At 40.7% G+C, this 17,723-nt stretch overlaps 1 long non-coding RNA gene across 4 annotated transcripts in view; it reads right to left on the bottom strand.

Moving 5' to 3' along the window:
* Positions 1-17,723, bottom strand: part of LOC139760188 (uncharacterized) — a 164,706-nt gene that overhangs the window by 67,656 nt on the left and 79,327 nt on the right. For all 4 annotated transcript variants that reach the window (XR_011715272.1, XR_011715270.1, XR_011715271.1 and 1 more), the window contains 2 exons: positions 10,011-10,062; positions 1,130-1,181 (listed from right to left, as the gene is read on the bottom strand). This is a non-coding gene — a long non-coding RNA (uncharacterized lncRNA). The remainder of the gene's footprint in view (positions 1-1,129; positions 1,182-10,010; positions 10,063-17,723) is intronic.

Genomic DNA, 17,723 nt, shown 5'->3' with positions numbered 1-17,723 from the left:
CTCCCACCTTTCTCATGCCACATGCATCTTTTGCGCAAGCCATCAATGCTTCCCTATATACGTCCCATTCCTCCTCCACTCCCCTTACATCATTTGCTCTCACCTTTTTGCTAGTCTGCACTCGATCTCTCCTAGTACTTTCTCATACAAGTCTCCTTTCCAAGCTCACTTACTCTCACCACTCTCTTCTCCCTAACATTCTCTATTCTTTTCTGAAAACCTCTACATATCTTCACCTTCACCTCCAAAAGACAGAGATCAAACATCCCTCCAGCTGCCCCTCTCAGCACATTAACATCTAAAAGTCTCTCTCTTACACACCTAACAATTAACACTTAATCCAATAATGCCCTCTCTCCTACTCACATATGTATACTTATGTATATCTCTCTTTTTAAACCAGGTATTCCCAATTACCAGTCCTTTTTCACCACACAAATCCACAAGCTTTTCACCATTCCCCTTTATAGCACTGAACACTCAATGTACACCAATTATACCCATAACTCACACATCACTCAATTTTGCATTCTAATCACCCATCACTATAACTTGGTCTTGTGCATTAAAGCTCCTAAGACACTCACTCAGCTGCTCCCAAAACACTTGCTTCTCATGATCTATTTTCTCATGACCAGTTGCATAGGCACCAATAATCACTCATCTCTCTCCATCCACTTTCAGCTTTACCCATATCAATCTAGAGTTCAAATTTCTTACACAAACTCACAATTCTGTTGATGAAAATGTACTTTGCCTCATTCAAGGTAAAATGTCTACCTATGAGTTTGTAGTATTACTAAACGTGAAGTCATCATGCACTACTCATTCTGCAACAACCTAGGTCTGGTAAGCAGCTTTGAACGAGAGGCACAAAATGAATGGCACATTTTTGTGTATACGAGTTACTCACCTCATGTAAATTTGTCTGAAGTAGTTCAACAAATTTAGATCTCTAAAGTACTGCAAACAGAGTATATACTTTCTAGATATTGAAAATGTACACCCAGAACAAAACAAAAACTGTTTATAGGCAATATTTCATGACAAATAGGCATAAATATCTTCAGTATATTTGGACCATTCATTTTAATGAAATAGTGGTTCACACAAAGGTGTTAATACTCACCTTATTAGACCAGCACAACTAGCAGTCGCTCTTTCTCCCTGTGAAACAAGCCCTGCAACAACAGGTAACATGTAAGCATGATTTATACTCACTCCCTATATGATACGAGTTTACAAAATTATATCAGATATGAGGATACCTTCAAATATCGATCAGACGGCATTTCCTATCAAAGTAGGTTCATCATATGAAAACTAGTATAAACATAATTTTTTCAACTATTCATGACTACATCACTGATACATTCTAAATAAATTTCAGTTAAAGTCAAATCAAGATAGTAAAACAACACCTTGTAATCAATGTATTTTACTAATTTTGTGTTCTAACAATATAAGAATTTAAGAGAGAGTAAATTAAGCATCAGCAATATACTACAAACCTGATCAGTTAATTTGATAAGAATTCTGCTTTAGTATTTAGTAGCATTACTGCCTTGTTTTGGCTTGAAAAATTTGGAGAAGCTAATGCAATGGTGGATTTTCCTTCAGCAGGTAGAGTAAACCCTTGTTTTAATGGACTAATTAGAGAAAGGAGTGTCCATTAATGCCAAAAGTATGCTAAATCAAATGCAACCTATGATTTTTCTTAACTCCTCTACCACTGTAAGGTTCAAGTGTGTGGTATGATAGTTGGGCGGTAGGAACTTGGCAGTGTGGGAATGATTGCCAGGCACTTGGAGGCAAGAGTCAGATTCAGATAGAGGTGATGCCACCCCTATCTTGTGAAAGGATACTCCTTTACAATAAAGTGTGGACAGACTACCTGCTTTCATTGCAACTCTTACAATCACTTGATGGCAATTTGAATTTTAAGACCTACAAAAGTATCTAATAAATAAAGTCATAATTCTGAAATAACAAACACACTACATGCAAACTGACTGCATGATAGCTTGAGGCAGACTGAAACTGAAACAATGCGAGTCTACTACCCAAAAACAAGTGCAATATGAAATGCAGATGGTGCCGTGTGTGTGGTTTGATTTTTTTCATCAATTATTATTCATTAATGTACTATATTATCATTTGTCCATAAATCCAAAATCAGTTATATCAGGAACCATTAAATCGAGTTTACTGTATCGGCTTGAATAGTTTGGAGTACCTGTTACACTGATCCCTACATAATTTTCACATTAACAATGACTGCTTTCTCTCAGGCATGTGGTAACAGTATATGTGATGCTCTTGTGAAAAATGATCAAAGTCTAACAGTAGATAAACAAAAAATATACATACACACAATAGAGCGGGTAGAAATGGTTTGAAAAACTAGTCAGCGGACAATTACAAACTAATTTGTTTCACCAGGAAAAAGGCTTGGGAAATTCATTGTTAATTAAGAAAGTCAAATTTATGCACAATGCATTTTATGAATAGCAAACCCTTCCAAACTAAGAAACTGACACTGATAATTAACAAAACCAACCATCCATCACCTGAGATATTGTGCATCCCAACACCGAGTAGTTATCAAAATAAAGATTTCGCATATTATGGCTTCATAATAAAGCGGACCAAGACCTTTAGTGAGAATACACAAAGAACATAATACTTCGCTGAAGTCTGGATATCAATAAACCTAACCTATGCATACATTGAAATTGGTTGATATAGAAATTCTAATCTCTTGCAAATACATCAACTGTAACAAGTTACCATCAGATATATGAATGCTGTTATCATCTATATATTATACTTAACTGCCGTCTCCTGCATTAGCGCAAGGAAACAGACGAGAAATCGCCCATCCCACCCACATACACATGTGTATATACATAAACACCAACACACACACATCATATTTTTATTATTTTGCTTTGTCGGTGTCTCCCGTGTTAGCGCAAGGAAACAGACGAAAGAATGGCCTAACACACCCACATACACATGTATATACATACACGTCCACACATGCACATATACATACCTAAACATCCCAATGTATACATATATATACACACACAGACATATACATATATACACAAGTACATAATTCATACTGTCTGCCTTTAATTATTCCCATCACCACCTCGCCACACATGGAATAACAGCCCCCTTCCCCCTCATGTGCGCGAGGTAGCGCTAGGAAAAGACAACAAAGGCCCCATTCGTTCACACTCAGTCTCTAGCTGTCATGTATTAATGCACCAAAACCACAGCTCCCTTTCCACATCCAGGTTCCACACAACTTTCCATGGTTTACCCCAGACGCTTCACATGCCCTGCTTCAATCCATTGACACCACGTTGACCCTGGTATACCATATCGTTCCAATTCACTCTATTCCTTGCACGCATTTCACCCTCCTCCATGTTAAGGCCCCGATCACTCAAAATCTTTTTCACTCCATCTTTCCACCTCCAAATTTGGTCTCCCACTTCTCCTCGTTCCCTCCACCTCTGACACATGTATCCTCTTGGTCAATCTTTCCTCACTCATTCTCTCCATGTGACCAAACCATTTCAAAACACCCTCTTCTGCTCTCTCACCCACACTCTTTTTATTTCCACACATCTCTCTTACCCTTATATTACTTACTTGATCAAACCACCTCACATCACATATTGTCCTCAAACATCTCATTTCCAGCACATCCACCCTCCTCCGCACAACTCTATCTTTAGCCCACGCCTCGCAACCATACAATTTGTTGAAACCACTATTCCTTCAAACATACCCGTTTTTGCTTTCCGAGATAATGTTCTCGACTTCCAAACATTCTTCAAGGCTCCCAGAATTTTCGCCCCCTTACCCACCCTATGATTCACTTGCTTTTCCATGGTTCCATCCGCTGCAACATCCACTCCCAGATATCTAAAACACTTCACTTCCTCCAGTTTTTCTCCATTCAAACTTACCTCCCAATTGACTTGACCCTCAACCCTACTGTACCTGATAACCTTGCTCTTATTCACATTTACTCTCAACTTTCTTCTTTCACACACTTTACCAAACTCAGTCACCACCTTCTGCAGTTTTTCACATGAATCAGCCACCAGCGCTATATCATCAGCGAACAACAACTGACTCACTTCCCAAGTTCTCTCATCCACAACAGACTTCATACTTGCCCCTCTTTCAAAAACTCTTGCATTTGCCTCCCTACAACAACCCCATCCATAAACAACCATGGAGACATCACACACCCCTGCCGCAAACATACATTCACTGAGAACCAATCACTTTCCTCTCTTCCTACACTTACACATGCCTTACATCCTAAATAAATACTTTTCATTGCTTCTAACAACTTGCCTCCCACACCATATATTCTTAATACCTTCCACAGAGCATCTCTATCAACTCTATCATATGCCTTCTCCAGATCCATAAATGCTACATACAAATCCATTTGCTTTTCTAAGTATTTCTCATATACATTCTTCAAAGCAAACCCCTGATCCACACATCCTCTACCACTTCTGAAACCACACTGCTCTTCCCCAATCTGATGCTTTGTACATGCCTTCACCCTCTCAATCAATACCCTCCCATATAATTTACCAGGAATACTCAATAAACTTATACCTCTGTAATTTGAGCACTCACCTTCGTCCCCTTTGCCTTTGCACTATGCAAGCATTTCGCCAATCCTCAGGCACCTCACCAAGAATCATACATCCGTTACATAACCGTACCAACCAGTCAACAATACAGTCACCCCCTTTTTTAATAAATTCCATTCCAATACCATCCAAACCCGCTGCCTTGCCAGCTTTCATCTTCCGCAAAGCTTTTACTACCTCTTCTCTGTTTACCAAATCATTTTCCCTAACCCTCTCACTTTGCACACCACCTCAACCAAAACACCCTATATCTGCCACTCTATCATCAAACAGATTCAACAGACCTTCAAAATACTCACTCCCTCTTCTTCTCACATCACCACTATTTGTTATCACCTCACCATTAGCCCCCTTCACTGAAGTTCCCATTTGCTCCCTTGTCTTATGCACTTTATTTACCTCCTTCCAAAAAGTCTTTTTATTCTCCCTATAATTTAATGATACTCTCTCACCCAAACTCTCATTTGCCCTCTCTTTCACCTCTTGCACCTTTCTCTTGACCTCCTGTCTCTTTCTTTTATACATCTCCCACTCATTTGCAATTTTTCCCTGCAAAAATCATCCAAATGCCTCTCTTTTCTCTTTCACTAATAATCTTACTTCTTCATCCCAACACTCACTACCCTTTCTAATCAACCCATCTCAAACGCTTCTCATGCCACAAGCACCTTTTGCGCAAGCCATCACTACTCCCTTAAATACATCCTATTCCTCCCCCACTCCCCTTAACTCCTTTGTTCTCACCTTTTTCCATTCTGTACTCAGTCTCTCCGGGTAACTTCCTCACACAAGTCTCCTTCCCAAGCTCACTTACTCTCACGACTCTCTTCACACCAACATTCTCTCTTCTTTTCTGAAAACTTTAACAAATCTTCACCTTGGCCTCCACAAGATAATGATCAGACATCCCTCCAGTTGCACCTCTCAGCACATTAACATCCAAAAGTCGCTCTTTCGCGTGCCTATCAATTAACACGTAATCCAATAATGCTCTCTGGCCATCTCTCCTACTTACATACGTATACTTATGTATATCTCTCTTTTTAAACCAGGTATTCCCAATCATCAGTCCTTTTTCAGCACATAAATCTACAAGCTCTTCACCATTTCCATTTACATCACTGAACACCCCATGTACACCAATTATTCCCTCAACTGCCACATTACTCACCTTTGCATTCATATCACCCATCGCTATAACCCGGTCTCGTGCATCAAAACCACTAACACACTCATTCAGCTGCTCCTAAAACACTTGCCTCTCATGATCTTTCTTCTCATGCCCAGGTGCATATGCACCAATAATCACCCATCTCTCTCCATCAACTTTCAGTTTTACCCATATCAATCTAGAGTTTACTTTCTTACAGTGTACTCTATCACATACTCCCACCACTCCTGTTTCAGGAGAAGTGCTACTCCTTCATTAGCTTTTGTCCTCTCACTAACCCCTGACTTTACTCCCAAGACATTCCCAAACCACTCTTCCCCTTTACCCTTGAGCTTCGTTTCACTCACAGCCAAAACATCCAAGTTCCTTTCCTCAAACATTCTACCTATCTCTCCTTTTTTCTCATCTTGGATCCATCCAAAACATTTAGACACCCCAATCTGAGCCTCCAAGGAGGATGAGCACTCCTTTTTCTGCTTCCCCTTTTAGAAAGTTAAAATACAAGGAGGGGAGGGTTTCTAGCCCCTGCTCCCGTGCCCTTTAGTCGCATTCTACGACACGTGAGGAATGCGTGGGAAGTATTCTTTCTCCCCTATCCCCAGGAATATACTTACATATACATTTCATCGTTATCTTATTATAATTATACTTTGTCGCTGTCTCCCACATTAGCAAGGTAGCGCCAGGAAACAGATGAAAGAATGGATCAACTCACCCACGTACACATATATACACATCCATGCCCACACACGCACATATACATACTTATACATTTCAATGTATACATACATATACATACACAGACATATACATAAATACCCGTGTACATATCTATACTTGCTAACACAACGCCACACACGAAATAGCACCCCTCTCCCCCTTCCAAGGAGGCAGCACCAGGAACAGACAAAAAACGCCACATTCGTTCACACTTAGTCTCTACCTGTCATATGTAGTGCACCAAAACCACAGCTCCATTTCTACATCCAGGCTCCACAGATCTTTCCATGCTTTACCCCAGATGCTTCACAAGCCCTGGTTCAATTCATTGAAAGCAAGTCAACTACAGTATACCACATTGTTCCAATTCACTCTATTCCTTGCATGCCCTTCACTCTCCGGTATGTTTAGGCCCCTATCGCTTTAAATCTTTTTCACTCCATCCATTCACCTTCAATTTGGTCTCCCATTTCTCCTTCCCTCCACCTCTGACACATATATCCTCTTTGTCAATCTTTCCTCACTCATTCTTTCCACATCTCCAAACCATTTCAACACACCCTCTTCTGCTCTCTCAACCACACTCTTTTTATTACCAAATATCTCTCTTATCCTTTCATTACTTATTCGATCAAATCACCTCATGCCACATATTGTCCTCAAACATTTAATTTCCAACACATCCACCCTCCTCTGCACAACCCTATCTATAGCTCATGCCTAACAACCATATAACATTCTTGTAACCACTATTCCTTCAAAAAAAAAAAAATTTTTGCTTTCCAAGATAAGAATCTCACCTTCAACACATTCTTCAACACTCCCAGAACCTTTGCTCCCTCACCCACCCTGTGATTCACTTCAACTTCCATGGTTCATGGCATCCACTGCTAAGTTCACTCCCAGATACCTAAAACACTTCACTTCCTACAGTTTTCCCCATTCACAATTACCTCCCAATTAACTTGTCCCTCAAACCTACTGAACCTAATAACCTTGCTCTTATTCAAATTTACTCTCAACTTTCTTCTTTCATACACTTCACCAAACTCAGTCACAAACCTCTGCAGTTTCTTACCAAAATCAGCCACCAGCGCCATATCATCAACAAAGAACAACTGACTCACTTCCTATGCCCTCTCATCCACAACAGACTGCTTACTTGACCCTCTCTCCAAAACTCTTGCATTCACCTCCTTAACCATCCCACTCATAAACAAATTAAACAATAACGAAGACATCACACACCCATGCCGCAAACCGACATTCACTGGGAACCAATCACTTTCCTCTCTTCCTACTCAAGTATATGCCTTACATCCTTGGTAAAAACTTTTCACTGCTTCTAGCAACTTACCTCCCGCACCGTATACCCTTAAAACCCTCCACAAAGCATCTCTACCCACCCTATCATATGCCTTCTACAGGTCCATAAATGCCACTAACAAATCCGTCTGTTTTTCTAAACATTTCTCACATACATCCTCTCCCACTTCTGAAACCACACTGCTCTTCTCCCGATGCTCTGTACATGCCTTTTCCCTCTCAATCAAAATCCTCCCATATTATTTTCCACGAATACTCAACAAAACTATACCTCTGTAATTTGAACACCCATCTTTATCACCTCTGTCTTTGTAAAATGGCACTGTGCATGCATTCTGCCAATCCTCAGGCACTTCCCCATTATTCATACATACAGTGAATATCTTTACTAACAAATCAACAACACAGTTATTCCCCCCCCCTTTAGTTTTTTTTTTTTACAAATTCCACAGAAATACCATCCAAACCCACCTCCTTGCCAGCTTTCATCATCCGCAAAGCTTTCACGAACTCTTTTCTGTTCAACAAACCAATCTCCCTGAACCTCTCACTTCGTAAACCACCAAGACCAAAACACTATATCTGCCACTCTATCATCAAACACATTCAACAAACCTTCAATATATTCACTCTATCTCCATCTCACTTCATCCCTACTTGTTATTACCTCCCCATTTGCCCCCTACACCAATGTTCCCATTTGTTCTCATCTTACGCACGGGATTTACCTACTGACAAAACATCTTTTTATTCTCCTTAAAATTTAATGATACTCTCTCAGTCCAACTCTCATTTGCCCTCTTTTCCACCTCCTGCACCTTTATCTTGACCTCCTGCCACTTCCTTTTATACATCTCCCAGTCATTTGCACTCATTCCCGGCAAAAAATCATCCAATTGCCTCTCTTTTCTCTTTCTCTATCAATCTTACTTCTTCATCCCTCCATTCAAACCGTTTCTAATCTGCACACCTCCCACCTTTCTCATGCCACATGCATCTTTTGCGCAAGCCATCACTGCTTCCCTAAATACGTCCCATTCCTCCTCCACTCCCCTTACATCATTTGCTCTCACCTTTTTGCTAGTCTCCACTCGATCTCTCCTAGTACTTTCTCATACAATTCTCCGTTCCAAGCTCGCTCACTCTCACCACTCTCTTCTCCCTAACATTCTCTATTCTTTTCTGAAAACCTCTACAAATCTTCACCTTCACCTCCAAAAGACAGAGATCAAACATCCCTCCAGCTGCCCCTCTCAGCACATTAACATCTAAAAGTCTCTCTCTTACACACCTAACAATTAACACTTAATCCAATAATGCCCTCTCTCCTACTCACATATGTATACTTATGTATATCTCTCTTTTTAAACCAGGTATTCCCAATTACCAGTCCTTTTTCACCACACAAATCCACAAGCTTTTCACCATTCCCTTTATAACACTGAACACTCAATGTACACCAATTATACCCATAACTCACACATCACTCAATTTTGCATTCTAATCACCCATCACTATAACTTGGTCCTGTGCATTAAAGCTCCTAAGACACTCACTCAGCTGCTCCCAAAACACTTGCTTCTCATGATCTTTTTTCTCATGACCAGTTGCATAGGCACCAATAATCACTCATATCTCTCCATCCACTTTCAGTTTTACCCATATCAATCTAGAGTTCAAATTTCTTACACAAACTCACAATTCTGTTGATCAAAATGTACTTTGCCTCATTCAGTTAAAATGTCTACTATGAGTTTGTAGTATTACTAAATGTGAAATCATCATGCACTACTCATTCTGCAACCACCTAGTTCTGGTAAGCAGCTTTGAACAAGAGGCACAAAATGAATGGCACATTTTTGTGTATACGAGTTACTCACCTCATGTAAATTTGTCTGAAGTAGTTCAACAAATTTAGATCTCTAAAGTACTGCAAACAGAGTATATACTTTCTAGATATTGAAAATGTACACCCAGAACAAAACAAAAACTGTTTATAGGCAATATTTCATGACAAATAGGCATAAGTATCTTCAGCATATTTGGACTATTCATGTTAATGAAATAGTGGTTCACACAAAGGTGTTAATACTCACCTTAATAGACCAGCACAACCAGCAGTCGCTCATTCTCCCTCTGAAACAGGCCCTGCAACAACAGGTAACATGTAAGCATGATTTATACTCACTCCCTATATGATAAGAGTTTACAAAATTATATCAGAAATGAGGATACCTTCAAATATCGATCAGACGGCATTTCCTATCAAAGTAGGTTCATCATATGAAAACTAGTATAAACATAATTTTTTCAACTATTCATGACTACGTCACTGATACATTCTAAATAAATTTCAGTTAAAGTCAAATCAAGATAGTAAAACAACACCTTGTAATCAATGTATTTTACTAATTTTGTGTTCTAACAATATAAGAATTTAAGAGAGTAAATTAAGCATCAGCAATATACTACAAACCTGATCAGTTAATTTGATAGAATTCTGCTTTAGTATTTAGCAGTATTACTGCCTTGTTTTGGCTTGAAAAATTTGGAGAAGCTAATGCAATGGTGGATTTTCCTTCAGCAGGTACAGTAAACCCTTGATTTAATGGACTAATTAGAGAAAGGGGTGTCCATTAATGCCAAAAGTCTGCTAAATCAAATGCAACCTATGATTTTTCTTAACTCCTCTACCACTGTAAGGTTCAAGTGTGTGGTATGATAGTTGGGCGGTAGGAACTTGGCAGTGTGGGACTGATTGCCAGGCAGTTGGAGGCAAGAGTCAGATTCAGATAGAGGTGATGCCACCCCATCTTGTGAAAGGATACTCCTTTACAATAAAGTGTGGACAGATTACCTGCTTTCATTGCAACTCTTACAATCACTTGATGGCAATTTGAATTGTAAGAACTACAAAAGTATCTAATAAATAAAGTCATAATTCTGAAATAACAAACACACTACATGCAAACTGACTGCATGATAGCTTGAGGCAGACTGAAACTGAAACAATGCGAGTCTACTACCCAAAAACAAGTGCAATATGAAATGCAGATGGTGCCGGTGTGTGGTTTGATTTTTTTCATCAATTATTATTCATCAATGTACTATATTATCATTTGTCCATAAATCCAAAATCAGTTATATCAGGAACCATTAAATCGAGTTTACTGTATCGGCTTGAATAGTTTGGAGTACCTGTTACACTGATCCCTACATAATTTTCACATTAACAATGACTGCTTTCTCTCAGGCATGTGGTAACAGTATATGTGATGCTCTTGTGAAAAATGATCAAAGTCTAACAGTAGATAAACAAAAAATATACATACACACAATACAGCGGGTAGAAATAGTTTGAAAAACTAGTCAGCGGACAATTACAAACTAATTTGTTTCACCAGGAAAAAGGCTTGGGAAATTCATTGTTAATTAAGAAAGTCAAATTTATGCACAATGCATTTTATGAACAGCAATCCCTTCCAAACTAAGAAACTGACACTGATAATTAACAAAACCAACCATCCATCACCTGAGATATTGTGCATCCCAACACCGAGTAGTTATCAAAATAAAGATTTTGCATATTATGGCTTCATAATAAGCCGGACCAAGACCTTTAGTGAGAATACACAAACAACATAATCCTTGGCTGAAGTCTGGGTATATATAAACCTAACCTATGCATCCATTGAAATTGGTTGATATAGAATTTCTAATCTCTTACAAATACATCAACTGTAACAAGTTACCATCAGATATGTGAATGCTGTTATCATCTATATATTATACTTAACTGCCGTCTCCTGCATTAGCGCAAGGAAACAGACGAGAAATCGCCCATCCCACCCACATACACATGTATATACATAAACACCAACACACAATCATATTTTTATTATTTTGCTTTGTCGGTGTCTCCCGTGTTAGCGCAAGGAAACAGACGAAAGAATGGCCCAACACACCCACATACACATGTATATACATACACGTCCACACATGCACATATACATACCTAAACATCCCAATGTATACATATATATTACACACACAGACATATACATATATACACATGTACATAATTCATACTGTCTGCCTTTAATTATTCCCATCACCACCTCGCCACACATGGAATAACAGCCCCCTTCCCCCTCATGTGCGCGAGGTAGCGCTAGGAAAAGACATCAAAGGCCCCATTCGTTCATACTCAGTCTCTAGCTGTCATGTAATAATGCACCAAAACCACAGCTCCCTTTCCACATCCAGGTTCCACACAACTTTCCATGGTTTACCCCAGACGCTTCACATCCCTGCTTCAATCCATTGACACCATGTTGACCCTGGTATACAATATCGTTCCAATTCACTCTATTCCTTGCACGCCTTTCAACCTCCTGCATGTTCAAGCCCCGATCACTCAAAATCTTTTTCACTCCATCTTTCCACCTTCAATTTGGTCTCCCACTTCTCCTCGTTCCCTCCACCTCTGACACATATATCCTCTTGGTCAATCTTTCCTCACTCATTCTCTCCATGTGACCAAACCGTTTCAAAACACCTTCTTCTGCTCTCTCAACCACACTCTTTTTATTTCCACACATCTCTCTTACCCTTATATTACTTACTTGATCAAACCACCTCACATCACATATTGTCCTCAAACATCTCATTTCCAGCACATCCACCTTCCTCCGCACAACTCTATCTATAGCCTACGCCTCGCAACCATACAACATTGTTGAAACCACTATTCCTTCAAACATACCCGTTTTTGCTTTCCGAGATAATGTTCTCGACTTCCAAACATTCTTCAAGGCTCCCAGAATTTTCGCCCCCTTCCCCACCATATGATTCACTTGCTTTTCCATGGTTCCATCCACTGCAAGATCCACTCCCAGATATCTAAAACACTTTACTTCCTCCATTCAAACTTACCTCCCAAATGACTTGACCCTCAACCCTACTGTACCTAATAACCTTGCTCTTATTCACATTTACTCTCAACTTTCTTCTTTCACACATTTACCAAACTCAGTCACCACCTTCTGCAGTTTCTCACATGAATCAGCCATCAGTGCCGTTTCATTAGCGAACAACAACTGACTCACTTTCCAAGCTCTCTCATCCCCAACAGACTGCATACTTGCCCCTCTTTCCAAAACTCTTGTATTCGCCTCCCTAACAACCCCATCCATAAACAACCATGGAGACATCACACACCCCTGCCGCACACATACATTTACTGAGAACCAATCACTTTCCTCTCTTCCTACACGTACACATGCCTTACATCCTAAATAATATATTCTTAATACCTTCCACAGAGCAACTCCATCATATGCTTTCTCCAGATCCATAAATGCTACATACAAATCCATTTGCTTTTCTAAGTATTTCTCATATACATTATATTATCCCTGGGGATAGGGGTGAAAGAATACTTCCCACGTATTCCTCGCGTGTCGTAGAAAGCGACTAGAGGGGACGGGAGCGGGGGGCCAGAAATCCTCCCCTCCTTGTATTAACTTTCTAAAATGGGACACAGAAGAAGGAGTCACGCGGGGAGTGCTCATCCTCCTCGAAGGCTCAGAGTGGGGTGCCTAAATGTGTGTGGATGTAACCAAGATGTGAAAAAAGGAGAGATAGGTAGTATGTTTGAGGAGAGGAACCTGGATGTTTTGGCTCTGAGTGAAACGAAGCTCAAGGGTAAAGGGGAAAAGTGGTTTGGGAATGTCTGGGGAGTAAAGTCAGGGGTTAGTGAGAGGACAAGAGCAAGGGAAGGAGTAGCAATACTCCTGAAACAGGAGTTGTGGGAGTATGTGATAGAATGTAAGAAAGTAAATTCTCGATTAATATGGGTAAAACTGAAAGTTGATGGAGAGAGGTGGGTGATTATTGGTGCATATGCACCTGGGCATGAGAAGAAAGATCATGAGAGGCAAGTGTTTTGGGAGCAGCTGAATGAGTGTGTTAGTGGTTTTGATGCACGAGACCGGGTTATAGTGATGGGTGATTTGAATGCAAAGGTGAGTAATGTGGCAGTTGAGAGAATAATTGGTATACATGGGGTGTTCAGTGTTGTAAATGGAAATGGTGAAGAGCTTGTAGATTTATGTGCTGAAAAAGGACTGATGATTGGGAATACCTGGCTTAAAAAGCGAGATATACATAAGTATACTTATGTAAGTAGGAGAGATGGCCAGAGAGCGTTATTGGATTACGTGTTAATTGACAGGCGTGCGAAAGAGAGACTTTTGGATGTTAATGTGCTGAGAGTTGCAACTGGAGGGATGTCTGATCATTATCTTGTGGAGGCTAAGGTGAAGATTTGTATGGGTTTTCAGAAAAGAAGAGTGAATGCTGGGGTGAAGAGGGTGGTGAGAGTAAGTGAGTTTGGGAAGGAGACCTGTGTGAGGAAGTACCAGGAGAGACTGAGTACAGAAGAAAAAGGTGAGAACAATGGAAGTAAGGGGAGTGGGGGAGGAATGGGATGTATTTAGGGAATCAGTGATGGATTGCACAAAAGATGCTTGTGGCATGAGAAGAGTGGGAGGTGGGTTGATTAGAAAGGGTAGTGAGTGGTGGGATGAAGAAGTAAGAGTATTAGTGAAAGAGAAGAGAGAGGCATTTGGACGATTTTTGCAGGGAAAAAATGCAATTGAGTGGGAGATGTATAAAAGAAAGAGACAGGAGGTCAAGAGAAAGGTGCAAGAGGTGAAAAAAAGGGCAAATGAGAGTTGGGGTGAGAGAGTATCATTAAATTTTAGGGAGAATAAAAAGGTGTTCTGGAAGGTGGTAAATAAAGTGCGTAAGACAAGGGACCAAATGGGAACTTCAGTGAAGGGCGCAAATGGGGAGGTGATAACAAGTAGTGGTGATGTGAGAAGGAGATGGAGTGAGTATTTTGAAGGTTTGTTGAATGTGTTTGATGATAGAGTGGCAGATATAGGGTGTTTTGGTCGAGGTGGTGTGCAAAGTGAGAGGGTTAGGGAAAATGATTTGGTCAACAGAGAAGAGGTAGTGAAAGCTTTGCGGAAGATGAAAGCCGGCAAGGCAGCAGGTTTGGATGGTATTGCAGTGGAATTTATTAAAAAAGGGGGTGACTGTATTGTTGACTGGTTGGTAAAGTTATTTAATGTATGTATGACTCATGGCGAGGTGCCTGAGGATTGGCGGAATGCGTGCATAGTGCCATTGTACAAAGGCAAAGGGGATAAGAGTGAGTGCTCAAATTACAGAGGTATAAGTTTGTTGAGTATTCCTGGTAAATTATATGGGAGGGTATTGATGGAGAGGGTGAAGGCATGTACAGAGCATCAGATTGGGGAAGAGCAGTGTGGTTTCAGAAGTGGTAGAGGATGTGTGGATCAGGTGTTTGCTTTGAAGAATGTATGTGAGAAATACTTAGAAAAGCAAATGGATTTGTATGTAGCATTTATGGATCTGGAGAAGGCATATGATAGAGTTGATAGAGATGCTCTGTGGAAGGTATTAAGAATATATGGTGTGGGAGGAAAGTTGTTAGAAGCAGTGAAAAGTTCTTATCGAGGATGTAAGGCATGTGTACGTGTAGGAAGAGAGGAAAGTGATTGGTTCTCAGTGAATGTAGGTTTGCGGCAGGGGTGTGTGATGTCTCCATGGTTGTTTAATTTGTTTATGGATGGGGTTGTTAGGGAGATGAATGCAAGAGTTTTGGAAAGAGGGGCAAGTATGAAGTCTGTTGGGGATGAGAGAGCTTGGGAAGTGAGTCAGTTGTTGTTCGCTGATGATACAGCGCTGGTGGCTGATTCATGTGAGAAACTGCAGAAGCTGGTGACTGAGTTTGGTAAAGTGTGTGGAAGAAGAAAGTTAAGAGTAAATGTGAATAAGAGCAAGGTTATTAGGTACAGTAGGGTTGAGGGTCAATTCAATTGGGAGGTGAGTTTGAATGGAGAAAAACTGGAGGAAGTGAAGTGTTTTACATATCTGGGAGTGGATCTGGCAGCGGATGGAACCATGGAAGCGGAAGTGGATCATAGGGTGGGGGAGGGGGCGAAAATTCTGGGAGCCTTGAAGAATGTGTGGAAGTCGAGAACATTATCTCGGAAAGCAAAAATGGGTATGTTTGAAGGAATAGTGGTTCCAACAATGTTGTATGGTTGCGAGGCGTGGGCTATGGATAGAGTTGTGCGCAGGAGGATGGATGTGCTGGAAATGAGATGTTTGAGGACAATGTGTGGTGTGAGGTGGTTTGATCGAGTGAGTAACGTAAGGGTAAGAGAGAGGTGTGGAAATAAAAAGAGCGTGGTTGAGAGAGCAGAAGAGGGTGTTTTGAAGTGGTTTGGGCACATGGAGAGAATGAGTGAGGAAAGATTGACCAAGAGGATATATGTGTCGGAGGTGGAGGGAATGAGGAGAAGAGGGAGACCAAATTGGAGGTGGAAAGATGGAGTGAAAAAGATTTTCTGTGATCGGGGCCTGAACATGCAGGAGGGTGAAAGGAGGGCAAGGAATAGAGTGAATTGGAGCGATGTGGTATACCGGGGTTGACGTGCTGTCAGTGGATTGAATCAAGGCATGTGAAGTGTCTGGGGTAAACCATGGAAAGCTGTGTAGGTATGTATATTTGCGTGTGTGGACGTATGTATATACATGTGTAAGGGGGGGGGGGGGGTTGGGCCATTTCTTTCGTCTGTTTCCTTGCGCTACCTCGCAAACACGGGAGACAGCGACAAAGTATAATAAAAAAAAAAAAAATATATAAAAATAATTCTTCAAAGCAAACCCCTGATCCACACATCCTCTACCACTTCTGAAACCACACTGCTCTTCCCCAATCTGATGCTCTGTACATGCCTTCACCCTCTCAATCAATACCCTCCCAAATAATTCACCAGGAATACTCAATAAACTTATACCTCTGTAATTTGAGCACTCACCTTCGTCACATTTGCCTTTGTACAATGGCACTATGCAAGCATTCCGCCAATCCTCAGGCACCTCACCAAGAATCATACATACGTTACATAACTGTACCAACCAGTCAACAATACAGTCACTCCCTTTTTTTCAATAAATTCCACTGCAATCCCATCCAAACCTGCTGCTTTGCCGGCTTTCATCTTCCGCAAAGCTTTTACTACCTCTTCTCTGTTTACCAAATCATTTTCCCTAACCCTCTCACTTTGCACACCACCTCAACCAAAACACCCTATATCTGCCACTCTATCATCAAACACATTCAACAGACCTTCAAAATACTCACTCACTCTCCTTCTCACATCACCACTACTTGTTATCACCTCCCCATTAGCCCCCTTCACTGAAGTTCCCATTTGCTCCCTTGTCTTACGCATTTCATTTACCTCCTTCCAAAACGTCTTTTTATTCTCCCTATAATTTAATGATACTCTCTCACCCCAACTCTCATTTGCCTTCTCTTTCACCTCTTGCACCTTTCTCTTGACCTCCTGTCTCTTTCTTCTATACATCTCCCACTAATTTGCAATTTTTCCCTGCAAAAATCATCCAAATGCCTCTCTCTTCTCTTTCACTAATAATCTTATTTCTTCATCCCAACACTCACTACCCTTTCTAATCAACCCATCTCCCACGCTTCTCATGCCACAAGCACCTTTTGGGCAAGGAATCACTACTCACTTAAATACATCCCATTCCTCCCCCACTCCCCTTAACTCCTTTGTTCTCACCTTTTTCCATTCTGTACTCAGTCTCTCCGGGTAACTTCCTCACACAAGTCTCCTTCCCAAGCTCACTTACTCTCACCACTCTCTTCACACCAACATTCTCTCTTCTTTTCTGAAAACTTT

Source organism: Panulirus ornatus, chromosome 35 (genome assembly GCF_036320965.1).
Source record: "Panulirus ornatus isolate Po-2019 chromosome 35, ASM3632096v1, whole genome shotgun sequence".
NCBI classification, from domain to species: Eukaryota; Metazoa; Arthropoda; class Malacostraca; order Decapoda; family Palinuridae; genus Panulirus; species Panulirus ornatus.
This window is presented reverse-complemented; position numbering and strand designations above follow the sequence as displayed.